General features: G+C 42.8%; 1 long non-coding RNA gene across 1 annotated transcript; it reads left to right on the plus strand.

The window, feature by feature from the left end:
* Window positions 1-1,429: 1,429 nt before the first annotated feature.
* Window positions 1,430-6,868, plus strand: LOC141089577 (uncharacterized). Its single transcript, XR_012232329.1, has 2 exons — window positions 1,430-1,644; window positions 3,476-6,868. It is a non-coding gene; the product is annotated as an uncharacterized lncRNA (long non-coding RNA).
* Window positions 6,869-21,910: the final 15,042 nt, after the last annotated feature.

Consider the following 21,910-nt stretch of genomic DNA (forward strand, 5'->3'; position numbering starts at 1 on the left):
AACTCTACTTGTATGGCAGACAGCTGTAGCCTGCTTCGGGGACTCCTTGCTACTAAGTCCCGGCTCACTATCCAGTTGCTGTTGTGCCCCCAAGTCTTGTGTGGGAATAAAGTGGTCACTACTTCTATTCCTCCGGTGTCTGCTGCAGGACCATTAGTATCCGTACAACCTCGGGGACCGGGCCCCGGCCTTGCGCTTAGAACTTCTAGGAAGGGTTCTCTTCTCACGCACATCCTCTGTTCTCTTTTACTCCTCACGTTCTGTACTAATCCTTTCTTTCTATGGAGAGTCAAGCTTTCCGTCTATGTTGCTCTCTCTTTCTCTCTTTCCTGTGCAAGCAGACCCAGATCACTGGGATCTGCTGCAGCACTTCCATCCATCTATCCCTCTCTCTCTAGGGATCTTATTCTTTCTCCCACCAACTACTGACTGACTACCTCAAACTCTTCCCGCTCCTTGAAATGTAATCTAACTCCACCCACCTCCCAGCACGTTTCGTGTTCCAAGCAGGGAGCCACTAATGAGTGCTTTGCTACACTCCAAGCAGGGAGCCGCCGAAGGTGCTTTGCTACACTACTTTGTGGTGTGGGGTGCAGGTGTTGGAGCATGGTCAGGAGTCTCTACCTTACCTGGATGGTGGGGCACCACCCCTCAGGAGGTGCAGTACCTCTGTGGCGACTGAGCCTCAGGGGCGCCACAAATTCATAGCAAAAGCAGAACAGAAATACACCCTTATCAAGCTCTTGTAAAACTGGCAAAGTTTAGACACAGTGCAATAGTGAAGTATCTTCAGTTCATGTCACAATATGGTGTTGGGGACTGTGTCTCATTTTCTACTTTTCAGGTTGATAGATGACAGCAGCAGCCTTTAGGGGTCACTGTGGTTATTACTGGCAGCATTATATACTTTAGTGAATCACTCCTAAAACTTACCAATGATAGCTGATTGCTAATAGACACATAGAATAATTTACATATGTTAAATGAAGAACAGTAATTTATTACATTGAAACATTACTAATACAATCAAATAACATTACTTATCCAATAATAAGAACAAATGTTAATGAAGGAAAAGTAATAAAAGTGAACTAGAACTGTAAGTAAAAAATGCAAAACAAAAAAATAAGCAAACCTCCCAAAAAACAACAATATATTGTTTAGTGAATGAGTGTGTAGCTATAACAAATACAATAAGAAGCCACAAAAAAGACCACTATTAAGATGCCAAAATTGAAAACATATGGTTAAATAAAAAGCCCCAAACTGACTAAACCAGAAGAGAAGAGAAACATTAAAGTTTAGAAACAAAGACCATAACCACATTAAAATGCAAACACGAAAATATAAGTAAAGAAAGGGGTCTGCATGAAGATAGGAAAGAACGAGGGTGGGTGAGGTGTAACTCCATGTGATGGGGAGGGAGGAAACCAGCACGTCATGGGTACTGATATCTCCTACATAACACATAAAAACCCCTACCAGAGTCAGTCACCCTTCTGAAAAGAAAGGAATACAACAGCTGGCAACTACAACAGGAGCAAAGTGAAGTCAGGGGGCACAGCAAGAACTGTGAGCAGGATGAATCAGATCATTATTCTCTGTCTAGGAGTGGTCCTACTGACCTTTCTCATACCCAACCAGGTGAGGCTTATACCTTTATTACATTGTACTTTACTGTAATCAGAACACAGATGATATTGTACAAAGTCTTAACCATAATACTATTAGTACTAATTTACATCGTATGTGAGCAAATATAATATATACCTAGGTAAAGTATGTAGAAATATCATCATTATATCTATAGTAGTGGTTTCACCACTTACATTATAAACATACTGACATAAAATAACTACTGAGCAATGTAACAGAGATTTCACAACCAGCTGCCATGAATTTAAGAAGCAGTGAAACTATGATTATAATACACGTCTGGTGATCTGTAACATATGTAACCAACCTTGTATCACTTCTCTCTTAAGAGTAATTTCCCCAGACATAGTCCATCAGCGTCACAAGTCCCCAGTTTGAGTTGTGCATTGGAAAACGTAGATTTAGTGGCGTTGGATCTGAAATTTTGGCTTAGGAGCCATATACGTACAATCTTTGTATGCCTTGTTGGTACACTTTAAACCTTTTTTATATGCTTATTGGACCCAATTTGCAGTGACTTTTTGCTCCCTGTAAGGTCTGTGGCGTGAGTAATTGGGCAAACAATAGCTTTATGCATATGTCTTTTGAAATGGAAATAATAGTCTGATATTTCTAAGATTTCTGAAACAGTAACGCATGCAAATACTTATTATATTTTTTATTTATTTTACTTGTTTATTTAGTGCCATTAATTCCACAGCGCTTTACAGCCATTAGTTAACAGTTAAACCAAACAGATAGGTGAAAAAGCATATAAATATTTAGAATAGTGGTATAAATATCAATTAATATATATACACACACACAGACTAAAGTGGAGATAAGAAGGAAACCGAAATTCGGTCAAAAAAGTAAATAAAAGATAAATGTAAGCAAAAGTACCATTATTATAGTATAATTGGGCATGTGGTGGCACAGAAGGCGTTCTAAGAATAATTAAAACAATGAATCACTCATATACAAGATAAATAATAAAAGTAGCATTAAATATTAGACAAAGCAATGTGAAATCTAAAGTATAATTGCACAGACCTATATCAAACTGCAATAGTGCTAGACAGTAATTGAATATTAGATCAGTAGTACAATAATCACATGATTTAGAACCCAATTCAAAGTGTTGGAGTGCAGATTTTAAAGAATAGAATCATATATACACCATTGCTGATTAAATAATAGATCTGTTGTGGTAAGGAAGAGGCTTCTCCCATATGTCCCATATATTCTGATGGCACTTAATTACCAGAGCTATCTGCAGTATATAGTTACCAGACCTTCATTATGAAAAACATACTATAAAGGCTTACAAGAAGGTATAGAGATCAGTAAAAAAATATATATATATGCAGAATGCAAGAGATACGTTATATAAATAAATCAGGGAAGCGCATACTACAGGGAATGAAATTAGGAGGTAATCCTAGTATATTCATACGCCGGTAGGTATAATTAGACAGACATACCGATATGAATTGAAGGCTGTTGATAGTGTGGCACCGCACAGGGGGACTCTGCCCCCCCCCAGGACGCTTTGTGTGATTATCCCAGCATGCACTGGGATTCTTAAAAAAAATCAGAACGAAATTCGTGAAAAAAAAGTGGGAAAGCTGTTAAATAGTGTAGTTAGGGAAGGATAGGGAATTTTTAATGCAAGTATATTAGAAATTAGTTTAAATAGAAAGGGATTTGGAATGAATTTTACTTTGGCTTTGGACCACACCTTTAACCTGAATGCATTGGATATAACATACAGTAATGAATGGTGATACTGATAGTTTTCAATGTATAACTTATTCTGATTTATATCTGAATATTTTAGGTCTACAGTCAGTCTACTCCTAAATACAATGCTACCAGTACAACCCTGGGTGGGCATAATGCATCATCCCCTTCAAATCCAAGTGGAGTATCACTGGTCACAACCTCCACGAAAACTACAACAGTCCGTGGGCATGCAGAACCCTTGTACTCATCCTCCGCTCTCTTCCTCATCTTGGCTTCCATCTTGGTGTTACATGTTTGCTGTTAAAAGACTGTGACATATCTGCGCTCTTGTATTCTCATTATCAAGCACACCGTGAAATGGCAAATATAATCCTAACCAAGATCAATGTTCTCCCCGTCTGACCTAGAGGCTTGTCTTGACTTACTCAGGCTTCCCCTAAATGGAACTAAAAATCTTGAGTGTCTACTCCACAAAGTGTATCCAAAATCTTCCAAATGTAATTAATGAAATAAAGAACTCCAACAAGACATATACCGTAGTAGTGGCTGAAAATCTTGTGTAAAGGATATATGTCACTGGGATAAAAAAAAAATATATCTCCAAAACTTAAAGGACTTGCAGGCTGCATTGTTCATATTTCTGAAGCGAAGCACATATGATTTATATATTCTATACCGCTACATTGCGATTCATTTTCCTGAATAAATAATATGGTAAACGCTGCTTTATGATTGTCCTTCTGTTCCACCTGCGTGCGTGTCAATGACCGCTACGTGCTCTGTACTTATATCAAGCAGCATGGAAACTTTCCCTGAACATGAAAGGAATTCATTGTACTAGTGTTATGGACAAAAACTGCATTGTCCTTCGGACTCATCATCCCGTCAGTCTGGAGTCAAAGTATTTCATTGCCAGCTAGTCTTTCCACAAGTATGTCTTGTCAGTTCTGATTTAACTCACCTATTTGTTACTCGAGATATATTTACAATTAAATAAGGGCACAATTCATATATTTCTCCTTTACATGGACTTATCCCCTTAATATATTGCAGTCATCATATTATATAGCATTGTGTACTTACAATTGCTCTTTTTGCCTTTTTACCCAACTAATTATTCTCTTTTCTCTGCTCTATGTAGAAATAGGAAGTCTCTACTCTGACTTGTGCAGAGAAAATTAATCTCCTGTTTCTATATAGAGCTTTGAAGAACTCAGCTAGTCAGTTATTAAGCACATGATTTTATAGACCTAATGGAAAACAGAAAAACAAACTGGGTAGAAAGGCAAAATGAGCAATTGTAAGTGCACAGTGCTTTATAATGTGATGATTGCAATGTGTTAAGAGGATAAAAATTTTGATGTGACGAGTGCTTCTTTAACAATACAATACAGTAACATCAGTATCACAAGAAGGCCGGTGTCACACATCAATGTGAACAGTCCTGCTACGGATTCTGGAGGCATATATAAGGCTACCGAGTTTGAGTAAGGAGACTCATAGCCAGATTGTGCATCACGGCCTGAGAATGGTCTGAGAAACATTGATCTGTGAAACAGGCCTAAATAAATAATATTTCCTCTGCTTGCAATACAATGAATTGACTAGGCCATCTTTCAATATATGCACCCACAGTATTTTGCCTGCATTTTTGAAGTGATTATTCTTTTTGAAATAGATATTAAAAACAACAATAACAATGGCAAATGTGTTATTCTCTTACTGTACAATAAATCAGTGCTAAATTAATACCCTAAAGGGGTTGTCCACTTAGTGGGGGCTGAGATGAGGTGCCTGAGGATGGCCACTACATAGTTTATGGAGCTGTAGATTTTTGGCTCTGTATATCGTGTACTTCAGAACATTGTGGGGCCTATTGATAGCTGATAGTTGGGGTTGCCGGGTGTCAGACACTGTCCAACCTGATACTGATAACCCAATGTTATTAATGACCTATTCTTAGGATCAATGTCAAAGTCCAACCACTTTTAGTAAACTATACAGTGGATTCCTATGAGTTGTCCTTCTTGCTCCTGAATACTTTTAAGACTATGGCCCCAATTCATCATTGCCTTTGCACCTGTTTTTTGTTTAGTTTTGTGTGTTTTTCGCTTTTTTTTATTTGCACCCAATTCATTATTTTTTTGCTCTTTTTTTAAAATCAATATTATATGTGCACACCTGGTTTTTTTTGGGTTCCTGCTTTGTGGGCGAAGTTTAGCGATTCCAGATGTTTTGGCATGATTCATCAATTGCACTTTTAAAAGTCGCTACATTTTGCACAAGTTCACTCCAGTCTCACCCCTCGGTGTATTTTCGAGTATATCGAATTTTAACTCAATTTTTGGGACTTTTGGCACCCTATTGTGAATTTTTGGTACCAAAAGTGGAAAAAGCAGTTTGAGGCAGGAAAAAACACCATTAGTGACTTGGCACCAAAATCATGAATGGCGCTCGCCATTTTGATGAATTTGGCACCAAAAACTGCAACTAATACCACGAAACAAAAAAATAAAAAATGACTTAAAATAAAACGCAAATGATGAATCGGGGCCTTTACTTTTTTGATATGCATGAAATTGTAGTTGCTCCTTGAGAAACAATGCATACAATCAAACAGGGGTCTTGTGAATTTTCACAAATTTGAACTCTTTTGTCTTTCTTTTTAGGTGTACTAATGTAGAAAAAGGCTTATGAAGTTAGATCGACTAACTGCTTTTACCATGCAGAGAGAACTAGACATGAGTGACAACGTTCTTAAAAAATATTAGCTAACATTTAATGTCTCCTACTTAAAATAGTATTTCTTAGACTTCATAAACATACCTGAACAGTTTTCCTGATAGTTGCTACAATGGTAACTTTTAAGAGGTCAGAGGGACCGGTACATCCTCTCTTTTGAATGGCTGTGACATGCAGTGCCCCTTCAGACCTTGCATAAGTCATGCCATAGTGTATCAGTTTTGCTCAGAGGGTTCCTTAATGATTTATTTTGTTCTCACCTTTGTTTTTAATTACATAATTACTCTAACCTTTGTTTTTAATTATATAATTCCAAAAGTAACCAACAATGTCTAAATAGCTGTAAGCCATTTATATTTGTGCATTATGGAAATTTTTTGCTTTGTAATGTTATATGTATGGTTAATTGTTTTTGCATGTCATTCACCTATACTTTAGTCATTGACTGTACTGTGATACGACTTCTAGTTGTTGAATATGACCAGTACAATGTCATACTATATTTGTTGCCCAGAATACCAGCTACACCCTCTGGTTGAATGCCATTCTTTATAAATAGCATAAACATAGGATTATACGGTATATTTTAGGACTCAATCAATTGACTGAAAAATCTCTGGGTTTGATGTTCTGTTGAATTAACTGTGATACTATATGTGCCAGGATATATATCGACTTCTACAATGGTGAATTATCAATTTGTAAGTTTAATTTAATCAAATGAAATAAAAAATGAAAACTGAAATTTGGTGATGTTCAGTGACTACGCACACTTCTCATTATACAACGCTTGTTTATCTATCTGATCATCTAAGCATCTTTGTTCAAGTTGTACGCAGAGCCAGATTTACCTATGGACACAGCAGACTTGGGGAAGGACACCTGCCGATGTGAACATTTACATCTGAACACACTGAGCAGATTGTAGTGATACTGTATGAAAATGTTAGGTAATCACGTGTTGTAATAAAGCACTAGCAATGTTGTGGGGATACCAGTAGGACTACCAGGGAGGAATAAAGGGATTACTGTAGAGATTGGTAGCCATATTTTGCTTTGTTTTGTAGACAAAAAATGTAAACGTATTTATATGGTACAGGGTGGCCTATGGAAAAGTAGCCTGCCTCCGGTGATAGAATGACAAGATGGACGAGCAAGGGGATTGTTTTTATTCATTTACTCACAAGTCACAACAGATGCTTAACATAGTCCTTGTTCACATGTAGTCCTTGTTCACATGTAGTCCTTGTTCACATGTACATGTTTCTGGTATGTGTGGCATCCGTATTTTTCATGCATACTACTCGTACACATTATAACCTATGCTGCTATGTACATGTCCATGTCTTCACACGGACTTTGCATTTGTATGAAACACACAGAGTCATGTCTGTTTTTTTCTGGCACCATGGCCAATACAAGTCTATGGGTCCGTGAAAAACATATACAGCCCACGGATGGCATGTGTATACAGAATTGCAAAGTATAGAAGATTTGTAATTTAATTATTTCTTTATCCACACCAGAAAAAAAACACAGATGGCACACTGATGGAAAATGCTGATGACACTGTTACCAGTTTTTCACGTATGTTGTATACAGACATGTGAAGTGGGCCTGAGGCATATTAGAGCATGTTGGCTCATACTGTACTGCTTGCAGCTCTTCAACAGTGTCTTGCGTTTCCTCAATAGAACATTGCCTTCTACAATCACTATTCGCTGTTTCAGTGAGAACACCATCTTTCTGATACAATGTGCACAAAAGGACTGAACAGGAAGGTAATATAAAGCCAGAACGCTGCACATGGGGCGACACCACATCGCTGGGCAGGGACAAGGATCTACAGCCTCCTCCACTGGTATTGGTGGAGGGCTACTGTTCCATGAGCGACACTGTATAATCTACAGGATAGGCAAAGTCTAAAGCAGGCCATACTCATTACATCTGAAAACATCATCCAATGACCACTGCCGTTTCCTTTGTGGGATATGCTGTGTAAAAACTTGAGTGGGATAACAAGTAATAGTTTAGCCATATAAATATACCAGCTTGCAATGTTTTACTGTCTGATGGGAATATTTGCACTACGAAAAGAACAAGAGGAAAAGTACACTGTAATGCAAATGGCACATTGAATACTCATCAGCAAATATATACAATATCAAATGATTTTTAATTATTACAATAATAGACAAAGAGTTAAAAGCATTTAAAACACACATAAGTGTGAATAAGACACAACAGTGTCTGCTGTGAGGGCTTGACTCACTCAGCTGCTTTCCAAGGTAGACACAGGAACAATTCTTGTGGTAAAACACCTGCTGGTTTTATTGGGGAACATAATAAAACCACAGCAGGGTTCAGCAAAGTAAACACGTCCTTTCTGGCTTAACAGCAAAATAAAAAAATAACATATGACTAAGTCCTATTGTCTGCGGGATTTGCCTTCTCAGACCACCAAGTGTCTTCAGCTCCACCTGGAGCTGCAGTTTTGGAGTGTTTCCTCTCCAAAAACAACACACATACTGCCTCACAAGGCCAGCCATTTAAACCCTGACCATGTGACTGATCACATGACTGTGATGTCACACACGTCCTGTTAGCACACGGTTTTGCTGACTCTGCAGGTGGATAAATGGTAGACACCATCCCACCCACTCTATAGATGTCCACCTAAAACCAGACCGTGTCTGCAACTTTAATTTAACCCTTACAACTCTTAGTGTGCCAGAGGAAAATATTCTGGTTTCACATCACTTACGCCATTATGCACAGTGACACACATCTCCCCTCATATACTGTGCCAGTGACCCTGTCACACTACCTAAAATGAAGTAATAAACCACCCCTCCTTGAGCTACTAATTATGTAAGAGCAACATCTTTACGGGTAAATAGACAAAATTGAAAAGGGTTGAACCAATGTCCTGTCCTCAGGATAGGTCATCAATATCTGATCTATAGGGGTGCGACTCCTGGAACCCCCGAGGATCAGCTTTTCTTGATGACAGTGGTGATTGGATGTGCTCAGTTTCTGCTCAGTTTCAGTGAGGAACTAATGAGCTCCATTAAGGCCTCTTTCACACATCAGGTTTTTGCCGTCAGGCGCGATCCGGCGCTTTTGACAGAAACCGGATCCGGCGAAATGCAATGCCGGATCCGGTTTCCCCCCCATTGACTTGCATTTGCGCCGGATCGCGCCGGATGGCCATGCGTTTCATCCGGTTTTCGCCGGATCCGGCAATGTGTCGCGATCCGGCGTCTGGAAAAAATGGCTACTGTAACGTTTTTTGTCTCCGGCGAAAAAGCCGGACACGCCGGATCCGGCGCGTCCGGCTTTTTCACACAATGAAAGCCTATGAGCGCCGCAATGCGCCTGATCCGGCGAAAGCCGGATCCGGTGGCCGGATCCGGTTTTTTTGGTCTGAGCATGCTCAGTAGCTCTGCCCACAAGACATATATAAAAGCAAGACAGTGGGACCCACAGCCACACCCAACATGCCACCCAAGAAAGCAACCAAGCGCAGCAGGAGAAGGCAGGAGACCACTGCAGCACCATCAGCACCACCACCACCCCAAATGGAGCAGCAAATGGAACATGCTGAGGAGGGGAGGCCAGCAGCAGATGAGAGACGGTAATTATCAAATCCCCCATTCCTCCAAACTAGGGCTATTGAATATCAAGATATTCATTGGCCCTTTGTTTCTCTTTATTCAACAGCCGCCCAATAGATGCAGCAGCAATGGCAGCAGCTGGAACACCACCCACAGGCATGGAGTGTGGCCACCAGGAAGACAGCACATCATCTTCTGGGAGCCCTCCCTCGCATCGTCAGCGTTTGACGGTAAGTTTTTATTTCCAAAATCCATCATCTCTGTAATATATGTCTATTCATTGCCTTTTATTTCAAAACAGGATTCACAAGATGAAGAGGAGCTCCCAGAAGAAGAAGGAAGGGGTGGACAGACACTTGGAGTGGGCTCACAATTGGTAAGTTTTTTGCATCAAACGCAGAAACACAACATCACACTACACACAACACATAGAAAACAATGTTCTGCAGACCACACACAGCAAACAAATGCCTACATCCAAAGACATAACATTTTTTGCTTTCTTCTCTAGTCTTCCCAATCTGGTGCTCGGCCAAGAGGTCCTCGCAGTGCCTCCCAGGGTCGTCGGCGACAGCAACGCGGCGGTCACCAGCGTGTAAGTATAAATATTTTTGCTTTGTTTTTTTGCACTTTTTATTTCATTTCTTTTGTGTAGGCTAATTATGTTATTTTTGTCTTTTTCTTTAACAGCCTTCACAGCGTGCTCCCGACTCTGACGGTGAGGATGGAGGACTGGATGTGGACCACCTCATCGATCTCGTCAGAGAAAGGGAGCCGCTCTGGAATATGGCTGACCGCCGCCACGCTGACCTTATCGTTACCCGACGACTCTGGGAGGAAATCTGTTCGCTCCTTGTGGGCCGCTGGGAGGACCTCGATGTTCGGGCCCAGATTAAAGAGCGTAAGTATATACAGTACCGGTTGCTTGATGTAAACCAGTGTTTCCCGAACTCCAGTCCTCGTGGTACCCACGGATCATGTGTTCAGGATTTCTATTTACTATGGAAATCCTGAAAACATGACCCCTGGGGACCATGAGGACTGGAGTTTGTGAAACACTGATGTTGTATACTAACCACTCCTTTCTCGTTTCAGGGAACAGAATTGTGAATCGGTGGCGGTCTGTGAGGGATCGTTTCAAGAAGGAGTTCAATAAAGAGATGCGGGCCCCGAGTGGATCTGGAGGACGCAGGAGCAAGTACAAGTACGCACAAGCCCTGTCGTTCCTCCGGGAAACAATGGTCACTAGAAGGTAAATATTACACACCACATGTGAAAAAAAATGTTAGATGTAACTTTTTTTTTTCAGCCAGGGCCATACCATGTCAGTATTTTAATTGTTTTTTTTTCTCTTTATTCCACAGCACGGTGAGCAGCACTCGGGAGCCTGCACGATTGGACCCTTCTGAGGCGATCCCTGAGGAGACCGGCACCGAGGGACACTTCGACCGCCCCGGTACATCTGCACCTTCCCAGCCTTCCCACACATTCGACCCATCTGTCCCATCCACCAGCACAGGAGCATCGTGGCCGCCTACATTACATGAAGCTGCTGGTGAGGAGATCGCTTTCCCTTTACCCCACCCTTCTGCCCCTGCCACCTCTAGTACACCTGCGGGTACTGGGCAGCAGCGGCAGAGGGGTTAGGAAAAGAGTTATGCGCCAGAGTTCTTGCATCTGAATGCATCTTTCCAGAACTGTCTAAAAGTCTTGTCAGAGCAAATCTCCGCAGGCTTTCAGCAGATCAACTCCAGCATTCTGGAGGTGAAGACACTTCTGCAAACCATGCATTCAGAAGCAAGATCTTCGCCAAACCACACCTTTTTCAGGTCTGTTGTGGAGCGCATGGCAACACTATCTCCTACCCAGCAGATGCATGTAATGCATTCGTGCCACGGTGCTCTACAGCAGGTTACCTCCCAACCTCCACCTCCCACCACTGTAGTTCCTCCACCTGCACCCCCTCCAGCCACTTTCCATCCTCCCCCTCCTATTACATCTGCACCCCCTCCAGCCACTTTCCATCCTCCCCCTCCTATTACATACCAGCAACCTCACCAGTACCAGCAACCTTCCCAGTACCAGCAACCTCCCCAGTACCAGACATCTCCCCACTTCCAGCAACCTGCCCCGTACCAAACTCCTTCCCCGTACCAAACTCCTTCCCCGTACCAAACTCCTTCCCCATACAACTTTCCATCAACATCATCTGCTCCTACAGTCCCTGCCCAACCCTCCACTCCACCGCCCACCACCTCTTCTGCCTCCCACATGTCCACCCATTCTGTAGCTTTTTCCACACCATCACCTCTAACTGTTCCTTCCCCACCACGATCCCAGTCCTCTCTCCACACTCCCATTGTCGAAGTGTCCCGCAGCCCCTCCGGCAGTATTTCCACCCCACACTACACCGAGTTATAATGTTTTTTTTGTAATAAAAATGCCCATTTGGTTGGTTTCAAACCTTTATTAAAAAAGTATTTTTAACTTTAAAAACAGTTTACACAAAAAAAGATATTTTAAATAAAAGTTAAATTATTGTTTACACTGGTTGTCTGTCATTTCTTTCTGCGGCGAAATATGTTGGTTAAATACAGGGTATTTAAAAGGTAAAAAGGTATTCAAAACCAGGTATATAACTGTGGGTAAATTTTAGCTTTTTGCCACAGTTGTGTTCCTGGTTGTGTTTGAAGCAAAGTATTTCACCTGAAAAGTTGTGTTTATTGTTGGTGATTTCCTAACAATGTACACAACTTTTGTTAAAAGGTGAAATACTTTGCATAAAACACAACCAGGTACACACCTGTGGCCTAAAGCTAAAAATAGTAAGACCATGACAAGATAGCCAACTTTGGTTGGCAAAGGTATATACTGTTGGTCCAGAAGGTACACAAGTTTGGTTAGGGCACAAATCTTTCACACTCTGTCATCCTGCCAGTGTACTCTGCCTTGAGGTGACATAAAGTATAGTGCAAAATTGTCCCTCATTACTGAAACCGTCACAGAACTTCTAGTGGTAATATTTCCAATGACAACATCCATCTTCGCCAGTAACTTGCTCTTCTCTCCAACCTGCACTTTCTCCTCTACAACCTGTCAAAGAAGGGCTGTAGGAACATGCTATATATAGTTTTCCAGTAGCCAATCCCGTTCGGAAGGCCACAAGGGTCAATTTTAAAAACCAGATCCGGCGTAATCCGTCGAAAAACGGATAGAAAAACGGATGAACCGGATGAGACGGATCCGGTTTTGTCTGTCAAGAACAAGACGGATCCGGCAGAAAACCGGATCCGGCACATCAGGTTTTACAAAACATTTGCCGGATCCGGCATTCCGGCACGACGCCGGATCGCGCCTGACGCCGAAAACCTGATGTGTGAAAGTAGCCTAACTGTACTGCGGCCAGGTACTGCACATACACTCTGCAATGATTTGACTAGGAGTAGGAGGTGCAGTATCCATCCATGGCCACTATACATGGATAGAAGTAAATAATGCAACACCCAGTCATTTTTCAAATATATTTATTAGGAAATATTTTTTATAACAAAGGGTAGGTGAGGAAATAAAATAAGGGGAGGGGTAGGGGCAGGAAACATATAATTGGATAAGGAATAAAAGGAAAACGAGAAAGCAATATTAGAGAACTCAAACATTGCTTTGCAGAAATTCAAAGCTTGCTCAAATCATAAATACCTTATTGTGGTATAAAGTAAAGGAAAGAAATATTAAAAGAAAGGTGAAGGGAATATACCCTGGTCTGGACATATATGTAGATTACATTAGCTATCCAATTTAGAGTTCCAACAGTCCCATTTCCTATGATATGCAACACCCACTCATAACCATAGCGGAATAAACCATAAAAGTAATTATAAATACCAGTCCTAGGGGGATTGGCAGACAATCCAAGTGGGTAAAATAGCTGCCATGCATATTGACAGTACTATGTGGCATTCTCAAGAGATACGCAATCACTTTACTACAGTGATATAACCTTGTCTATATTTATTGGTATTTGACAGCATATTATGTTATATTTTGTTTTTAAAATTTTGTCTTAAGTTTTGTCTATTTTGCCCTACCGGAAAATTAGTAGCTAAAGGCGGCGTGTTTCTAACTTCAATTTAGTCTGACACCAGTGCGTGTTATTCACACTTGTATATGTTTTTTAAAAAAAATTTAATTCCTTGACTGTCTCTTTGATATTGTAAATATTTACCGATGAGAAGATAAGCAAGGGTACGGTAATTGTAACCGACCTCTATAAAACCTCTCAGTAGGTACAATAGAATTCAGCAAGAAAAGGGCAAGGTACATTAAAATATAACTTTTATTTGTAGCCTGTAAAATTATCATATAAAGCCAGCCGATGACTTACAGACAACCAAAACAGTGCATAAAGTGCTAGTGCTCAATATAAACAGTACTCATAATAAAAATTGGTTTGATCTCACCAATGTTTAGGGTTGTAGCTTCCATCGCAAGCTTATAAGGCAGGAGCAGGAAAAAAAGATTGTGTTGGGGTGGCAGAAGGGACGAAAGTTTATTTTCCTCTATCATTCCCTGTCGTGCCCCTGCATTGCGCCTACCTTAACAAGAGCAGTACCCAAGTATAGACTTGCTAAATTTTACCCACAAAAAGTATGTAGCCTCCATACGCATTTACTCCTCCTACATACTTTTTGTGGGTACAGTTAACAAAAGACATTACAGAATAACAATAATCACATAAATCAACAGACACCAAGAGGAGTAAGGGCCCTACTTGCAAGCTTACAGTCTGAGTAAATATGGGAGACACAAAAGGTGGATGGTAACAATTGCTTGCATTATACGGTCCAGCCATCAATGTAATAAATTGGGTTTTCATGTAATGCTGCATGAACTGGACACCAACTAGTATGTGTATGGACACAGAGGGCTATTAATTGCATGTGGGGTGTGTGAACAGATAACACGAGGGTCCTGGTTTTGAAAAAAAAAATTGTGTTAGCAAAATAGGGATAGTTAGATAAGTGTGTTGAGGTGATAGGCCAGACTAAAGAAATGTGTTTGTTTTTAGGGCACACTTAAAACTGTGGGTATTAGGGATTAATCAAAGTGTCCTGGCTAATGCATTCCAAAGGATAGGTGCAGAAAAGTCTTGGAGATAAGAATGGGAGGTTTGAATTATTGAGGATGTTAATCTTAGGTCATTTGCAGAATGGAGGGCTATAGTAGGGTGGTAGACTAAGATGAAGGAGGAGATGTAGCATGGTGCTGAAGTGTGGAGCGCTTTGTGGGTGAGAGTGATGAGTTTATCTTGAACATTATATTAGATGAGCAACCAGTGCAACGACAGGCACAGGGTAGAGGCATCAGTGTAGCGGTTGGTGAGGAATGTGATCCTGGCTGCTGCATTCAGGATGGATTGGAGAAGGGAGAATTTAGTAAGAGGGAGACCGATTAGTAGGGAGTTTCAATACTCCAGATAAGAATGAAAAGGAACAACAGTAAGAGCTTTTGCAGAGTCAAAGGTAAGAAAAGGTTGAATTCTTGAAATGTTTTTGAGGTGTAGATGACATGACTTGGTGAGTCATCACATGTGGGTAGAGAAGGAAAAATCTAAAACCAAGAATGACTCCAAGACACCATGCATGTTGCTGAGGAGTAATGGTACAACCACACATGGAAATGGCAATATCGGGCACGGGTAGGTTAGTGGAGTTAGGAAACACAAAGAGTTTACTTTTTGACAGGCTCAGTTTCAGATAGAGGGAAGACATGATGTTAGAGACAGCAGAAAGACAATAACTGGTGTTTGGTAATAATGCAGACATGATGTCAGGAGTAAAGGTGTATAATTGGGTGTCATCGGTATAGAGATCCTACTGAAAATCAAATCTACTGATTATTTGTTCAATAGGGCAAAATACAAGGAGAAGAGGCGGGGCCTATGACTGATCCCTGAGGAACGTTGAAAGTAAGGGGAAAAGGACAGGAAGAGGAGCCAGCAAAAGATACAGAGAAGGAGCAGTCAGAGAGGTAGGAGGAGAACCAGGAGAGAGAACTATCCTTGAAGCTGAGTATAGCATAATGAAGAGGAGCTGGTGATCCACAGTGTCAGCTGCTGCAGAGAGATCCAGGAGAATTAGCATTGAGTAGTGACCATTAGAATTAGGCTAGTTTCACACTAGCGTTAGGAGGTGCAGCGCATGGGCGCCGTGCAGCTCCGCCCCCTGCAGTGACCCCTCCGGTCAGCTCCTCCTATGGGCGCATGATGCTGCATGCGACCTGCGTACCCTATCGTTAACATTGGGTACGCAGGCTGTGCGCTGGTTTGATTTTGACAGAGCATGCGCCCTTTTGACAGTGCGTGAGTGCACAAAAATGCAAGACGGTGCTTTTGGCATGCAGCATCATGCACCCATAGGAGGAGCTGACCGGAGGGGGTGCGGCAGGGGGCGGAGCTGCACGGCGGCCGTGCGCTGCGCCTCTTAATGCTAGTGTGAAACTAGCCTTAGTTGTTAGTAGATCATTAGAGACTTTAGTGAGGGAATTTTCAGTCTAGTATAAAAAGAGCGGAAGCTGGACTGTAGATGGTCAAGAAGATAGTTATCTGAGAGACAGCAAATTTTATGGGAGTGGACCAAGCATTCCAGGAGTTTAGAAATGAAAGGAACATTATAGTCAGGTCTATAATTAGCAGCACAGTTTTGGTCGAGGAATGTTTTTTTTAGTAATGTATTTATGCTGGCATGTAAAAATGAGGAATGGAGATGAGAGAGGTTGAATATTTTAGTTAGGTGAGTGGTGACAGCCAGGGAAATGGACTGGAGGAGAAGTGAGGGAATAGGGTCACTGGTGCATTAGTAGGACGAGAAGATGCAAGGAGCCGATCATTTCTTCCGAGAGAGTAAGTTAGATGCAGTGGGATAGGGAGGAAAGTACATGGTATGAAGGGATTGGGAGAAAATTGTAACGTCCTGGGTGGTGAAACCACTGCGCCAAAGCCCAAGGAAGACCTTGAGGGCTGTGACTAGAAGCCTCACCTAATCTGACCTCAGATATGCAGCAGCTAACAACACCAAGATCCGAGGAAAGACAAGGGAGGTGGTCCAGGTGTTACTCCAGGACTGACCTTGGGTGGATGGCAGCTGACCCCTAGGAACGGGTAGCTGGGGGAATGTCCAACAGATGCAGACAGGCAGAGAAGATGACAGTAACCGCTGGTGCAGACAGGACAGACTGACGGAGAGACAAGCTCAGGTGGGTGCAGCTGGCTCGGCTGCCGTTGAGGTGAGCACTGGTGGGTGCAACTGGCATGGCTGCCAAAGAGATAAGCACTGGCGGGTGCAGCAGACTAAATGCAAACACTGAGCACTGACAATAGTTTTAGGAACAAATTCACAACATTGCACGGGCACCTCCATGTTGGAGGAGGCGCTTTAAATAATAAGGGATCTCAGGAAAGAAAGAGGAAGTGTGTGCATGCGTGCCCTAAGCACAGTGCCTGGAGATTTGCTAGGAGTGCATGCACCTCGGGCAGAAGTAGACCCGGAAGGAGCAGGATGTGAACTTCGGCGATTGCAAGCAGAGATGTGGGAGCTACAAAAATTTCCTGTCAGATATAGTCAATTTTTGCTTTGCTTTAAAATAATTGCCCAGATCGTCAGCGTTGAGGTTGGTGGTTATTACCGGTACTCTTGGATTAAGGAGAGAATGAAAAGTGTCAAAGAGAAGTTTATGATTGTTGAATAGTGAGATAATGAGGGTGTTGAAGTAGGTTTGTTTGGAGAGGTGAAGGGCCGAGCTGTATATTTCATAAACTGATAATGGATGAAATATACAGCCAGATTGAATTTTCTCCACAGACTTTGCACTGCTGTGTGCCAGCTGTGTCGCCTGCTGTGCCGAGTTGTTCTATGTGTAGAAGGAACAGCTTCATCTAGGGAACTGTGCAATGTATGATTATAATGTTTCAGTGCAGATTCAGGACATGAAAGGGAGGATTGTGAGGCCAATGATGACTGCAAATTCTTCATAAGTTTCTGCATGTTAATAGCGCGTATATTTCTACAAGTTTGGAAAGTGGGCGTGTCCTGAGCGGGGTGACAGTTATTGAGAATGAAAGAAGATTGTGGTTAGAGAGCAGGAGAGTGGAGTTAGTAAAATCATGAACTGAGCAGAGCTAGGAGAAGATCAGGTCCAGCATATTTATGTCTTCATTTGTAGGACAGTATGCTGTGAAAGGCTGAAGGAGGAAGTTAGAGATATAAAGTGAATGACAGATGGGGAGAGGGGATCAGCAATGGGGATGTTAAAGTCCCCCATGATGAAGGTGGGAAAGTGATCCAAGAACTGAGGGGAGGGGCCCGGAGGACGATACTCAACTGCCACTCACAGGAAGAAAGGCCGGTAGAGTCTGACAGTGTTGACTTAAAAAGATGGGAAGATAAGTGAGGGTACTTGGAGGATAAACTGAAAGGTACATTTGTTTGATTGGAGCGGATCAACACCTCCACCTTGTCTGCTCTCAGGTCTGGGCGTATGTGAAAAATGTAAGCCACCATACGAAAGAGCAGCAGCGGTGGTGGTGTCTGACTGCTGGATCCAGGTTTCAATAAGAGCCAGAAGGTTAAGGGAATTAAAAAAAAGTCTGTGTTTTTTACCCACTCCTGGTTTTAGCTTACTAATACTGATGTAAAAAACTCACCAAATACTCCATGTGTGTATGTGGCCTTAGAGTCTTCTTGATGACCACACCCACTTGACTAAAAATATTGGATTTCTACAGAGGGAAGAAGGAGACAAGTCTCAGAATATCACAGTCAACACAGTCAATGGCCAATTCCTGAAGCTGATTTGATCTCCGCTGCAGACAGTATATCATGTGAGGGAGTCAGGGACAGAATTAAAACCCTCACTTGTGTACATGAGGCTTTTATGTGATCCAAGTTTGTTCCACAATATATATGAATCACATTTTATGCTTCAAATGCCAAAGGATATTTAAAAGTCCTGCTTTAGCAGTTTTGCTATGGTTCAACTTCGGCGTGCCACAGGCCAGTAGGCTTTCCCTCAAACACTCCTATGCCTATCGCTCACTTTTTAACCTGAAAAGAACCATTGTCTATTTCCAAAGAGCAACCACAGTTGTATTTTCTTTCTCAATTGAAAAGCTGCCAAGTGCGAGGCCCTGCTAGCATTTGGTTTCACTTTGTTATATACCAGATGTATAGATAACAGGTTGTTAAGCATGATTGAGATATATATATATACATATATATGTGTATACATACAGGTGTATAGATATATATATATATATGTACTGCACATACATTTGTTATATAGTAACAGAGCAATTTCTGAATGTAGGGTAACTTATTTACATAGTATTATATAACAGTGGATCAACTAGATGATCAGATGTTGAAATAAACTCTGTAAGATGGTAAAATGAAAAATGAGTGCAGAGAAATAATAATAAAGTTTGTTATGTTTTGCCCCTAGCATTTAGCTATTTAATCTGGAGCCTAAAGTGGCACAGGGTGCGGTTTGTTCTTAATTAACTCTCAAGGAGATAAACAAACAGAAATTAAGTGTGTAGTGGAAAGTGAAACAATGGCATGAAAACAAGGATAATGCTGGAAATATATAGAACTTGATGAAATTTCATTTATCAAAATATATTTTAAAGGGAATCTGTTAATAGGACAAACCCTTTTAAAGGGAATCTGTCACCTCATTTTTGGCCTATGAGATGCGGCGCCGCCATCAGGGGCTTATATCTACAGCATTCTGTAATGCTGTAGATAAGCCCCCGATGTAACCTGAAAGATAAGAAAAACAAGTTATATTATACTCACCCGGGGGCGGTCCGGTCCGATGGGTGTCGCAGTCCGGGTCTGGCGCCTCCCATCTTCTAGTGATGACGTCCTCTTCCTTGCTTCGTGCCGCGCTCCTGCGCAGGCATAATTTTCTGCCCTGTTGAGGGCAGAGCAGAGTACTGCAGTGTGCAGGCGCCGGGAAAGGTTAGAGAGGTCTGGTGCCTGCGCACTGCAGCACTTTACTCTGCCCTCAACAGGGCAGAGAATTACACCTGAGCAGAAGCTGCGACAAATGCAAGGAGGAGGACGACATTGCATGAAGATGGGAGGCGCTGGACCCGGACCGAGACACCCATCGGACCGGACTGCCCCCCCCTCCCGGATGAGTATAATATATCTCGGTTTTCTTATCTTTAAGGTTACATCGGGAGCTTATCTACAGCATTACAGAATGCTGTAGATAAGCCCATGATGGTGTGGCCGCATCTCATAGGCGAAAAATGAGGTGACAGATTCCCTTTAAGAATTCAATATGAGCTCGCAGGTCATAGGAAGCTGAATAAAATGATGCCTAGAAATGTGCGATCGGATGTCTTATTCCACAGAAATCTGTTTTTCTTATATGCAATTGAGTTGTTCAGGACTATGGCCAGACACATGAGAATCTGATTCCTGTGCTTATTTTATATACCGTATTTTTCGCTTTATAAGACACACCCCAAATTTTGAGGAGAAAAATAAGAAAAAAATATTTTTTTTAATAAAATGGCGGCGCTTCTTATAATCCATGCGTCTTATTGCTTACCGGGGTGGTGGCTGTGGTGAAGCGGGGTCCCAGGGTCGCTGCTGGAAGAGGAAGGAGTGGGGTGATACTGCATGCCGCAGGAAGGGATGAGAGGGTGCTCCGATGTGCAGCGTGCTGCCAGGGGGTCTTGTGCTGCTGCCAGGGGGTCTTGTGCTACTGGGGGGCTTGTGCTGCTGCCAGGGGGGCTTGTGCTGCTGCCAGGGGGGCTTGTGCTGCTGCCAGGGGGGTCTGTGCTACTGCCAGGGGGGCTTGTGCTGCTGCCAGGGGGGCTTGTGCTACTGCTGGGGTCTGTACTACTGCCAGGGGGGCTTGTGCTGCAGGGAGTCTGTGCTGCTGCCAGGGGGACTTGTGCTGCTGCCAGGGGGGCCTGTGCTGCTGCCAGAGGGGCTTGTGCTGCTGCTGGGGGTCTGTGCTACTGCCAGGGGGGCTTGTGCTGCAGCTGGGGGTCTGTGCTGCTGCTAGGGGGGCTTGTGCTGCTGCTGGGGGTCTATGCTACTGCGAGGGGGGCTTGTGCTGCTGCCAGGGGAGTCTGTGCAGCAGCCCGGGGCTCTGCCGACATTTACCGGGTGTAGGCCGAAGGGGTGTCCGGGTGTCTCCGGGTGTCCGGCAGTGCTGTGGGTGTCTCCGGGTGCCCAGCCGTGTCTCCACGTGCCCAGCGGTGTCTCCGGTTCCCATCCCGGGGCTCTGATGACATTTTGCGACAGGCCAGAGCCCCAGGGCTCTCTCTCAGTTCCCTCTGTATTGACTCCGGCAATATGGCGGCCGCCGCCGGGGGCGGCGCATGCGCTGATGGTGATCTCGGGACTGAGATCTCGAGAGATGAGATTTCTGAGATCTCATCTCTCGAGATCTCAGTCCCGAGATCACCATCAGCGCATGCGCCGCCCCTGGCGGCGGCCGCCATATTGCCGGAGTCAATACAGAGGGAACCGAGAGAGAGCCCCGGGGCTCTGGCCTGTCGCAAAATGTCGGCAGAGCCCTGGGATGGGAACCGGAGACACCGCTGGGCACATGGAGACACGGCTGCGCACCCGGAGACACCCACAGCACCGCCGGACACACGGAGACACCCGGAAACCCTTGCTGCCTACACCCAGTAAGGCATATCCGCTTTGTAAGACGCACCCCCATTTTCCCCCCAAGTTTGGGGGAAAAAAAGTGCGTCTTTCAAAGCGGAAAATACGGTAAATTGGGGTGTTACCAAAGTAAGACATGTAGATCAGGAGAGCAGACTGTCAGTCATTACATCAAAAAGGGGGGAAAAAATCCAAAGAGTATATTAGATCCATAAAAACTAGATCTATTTGAACAATTTAAAATGACAAAAAATTGCAAATCCACAAATGTATTTTATTCATCACTCAGCACATTATTGCTTGTCTTCCACATATTATACACAGGTTAGTTCATCATTACTTGATATCCTTTACTGTAGCCATATTACTTACACACGTTGTCAATATTGTTGGTACACCTCGTTTAATGACAGAAAAACTCACAATGGTGAGCTGAAACATGCCGTCTGGAAAAGGCAACCTTCAAACATGAGACAA

The sequence above is a fragment of the Dendrobates tinctorius genome, unplaced genomic scaffold (assembly GCF_039654945.1).
Source record: "Dendrobates tinctorius isolate UK_male_01 unplaced genomic scaffold, ASM3965494v1 ptg000046l, whole genome shotgun sequence".
Taxonomy (NCBI): domain Eukaryota; kingdom Metazoa; phylum Chordata; class Amphibia; order Anura; family Dendrobatidae; genus Dendrobates; species Dendrobates tinctorius.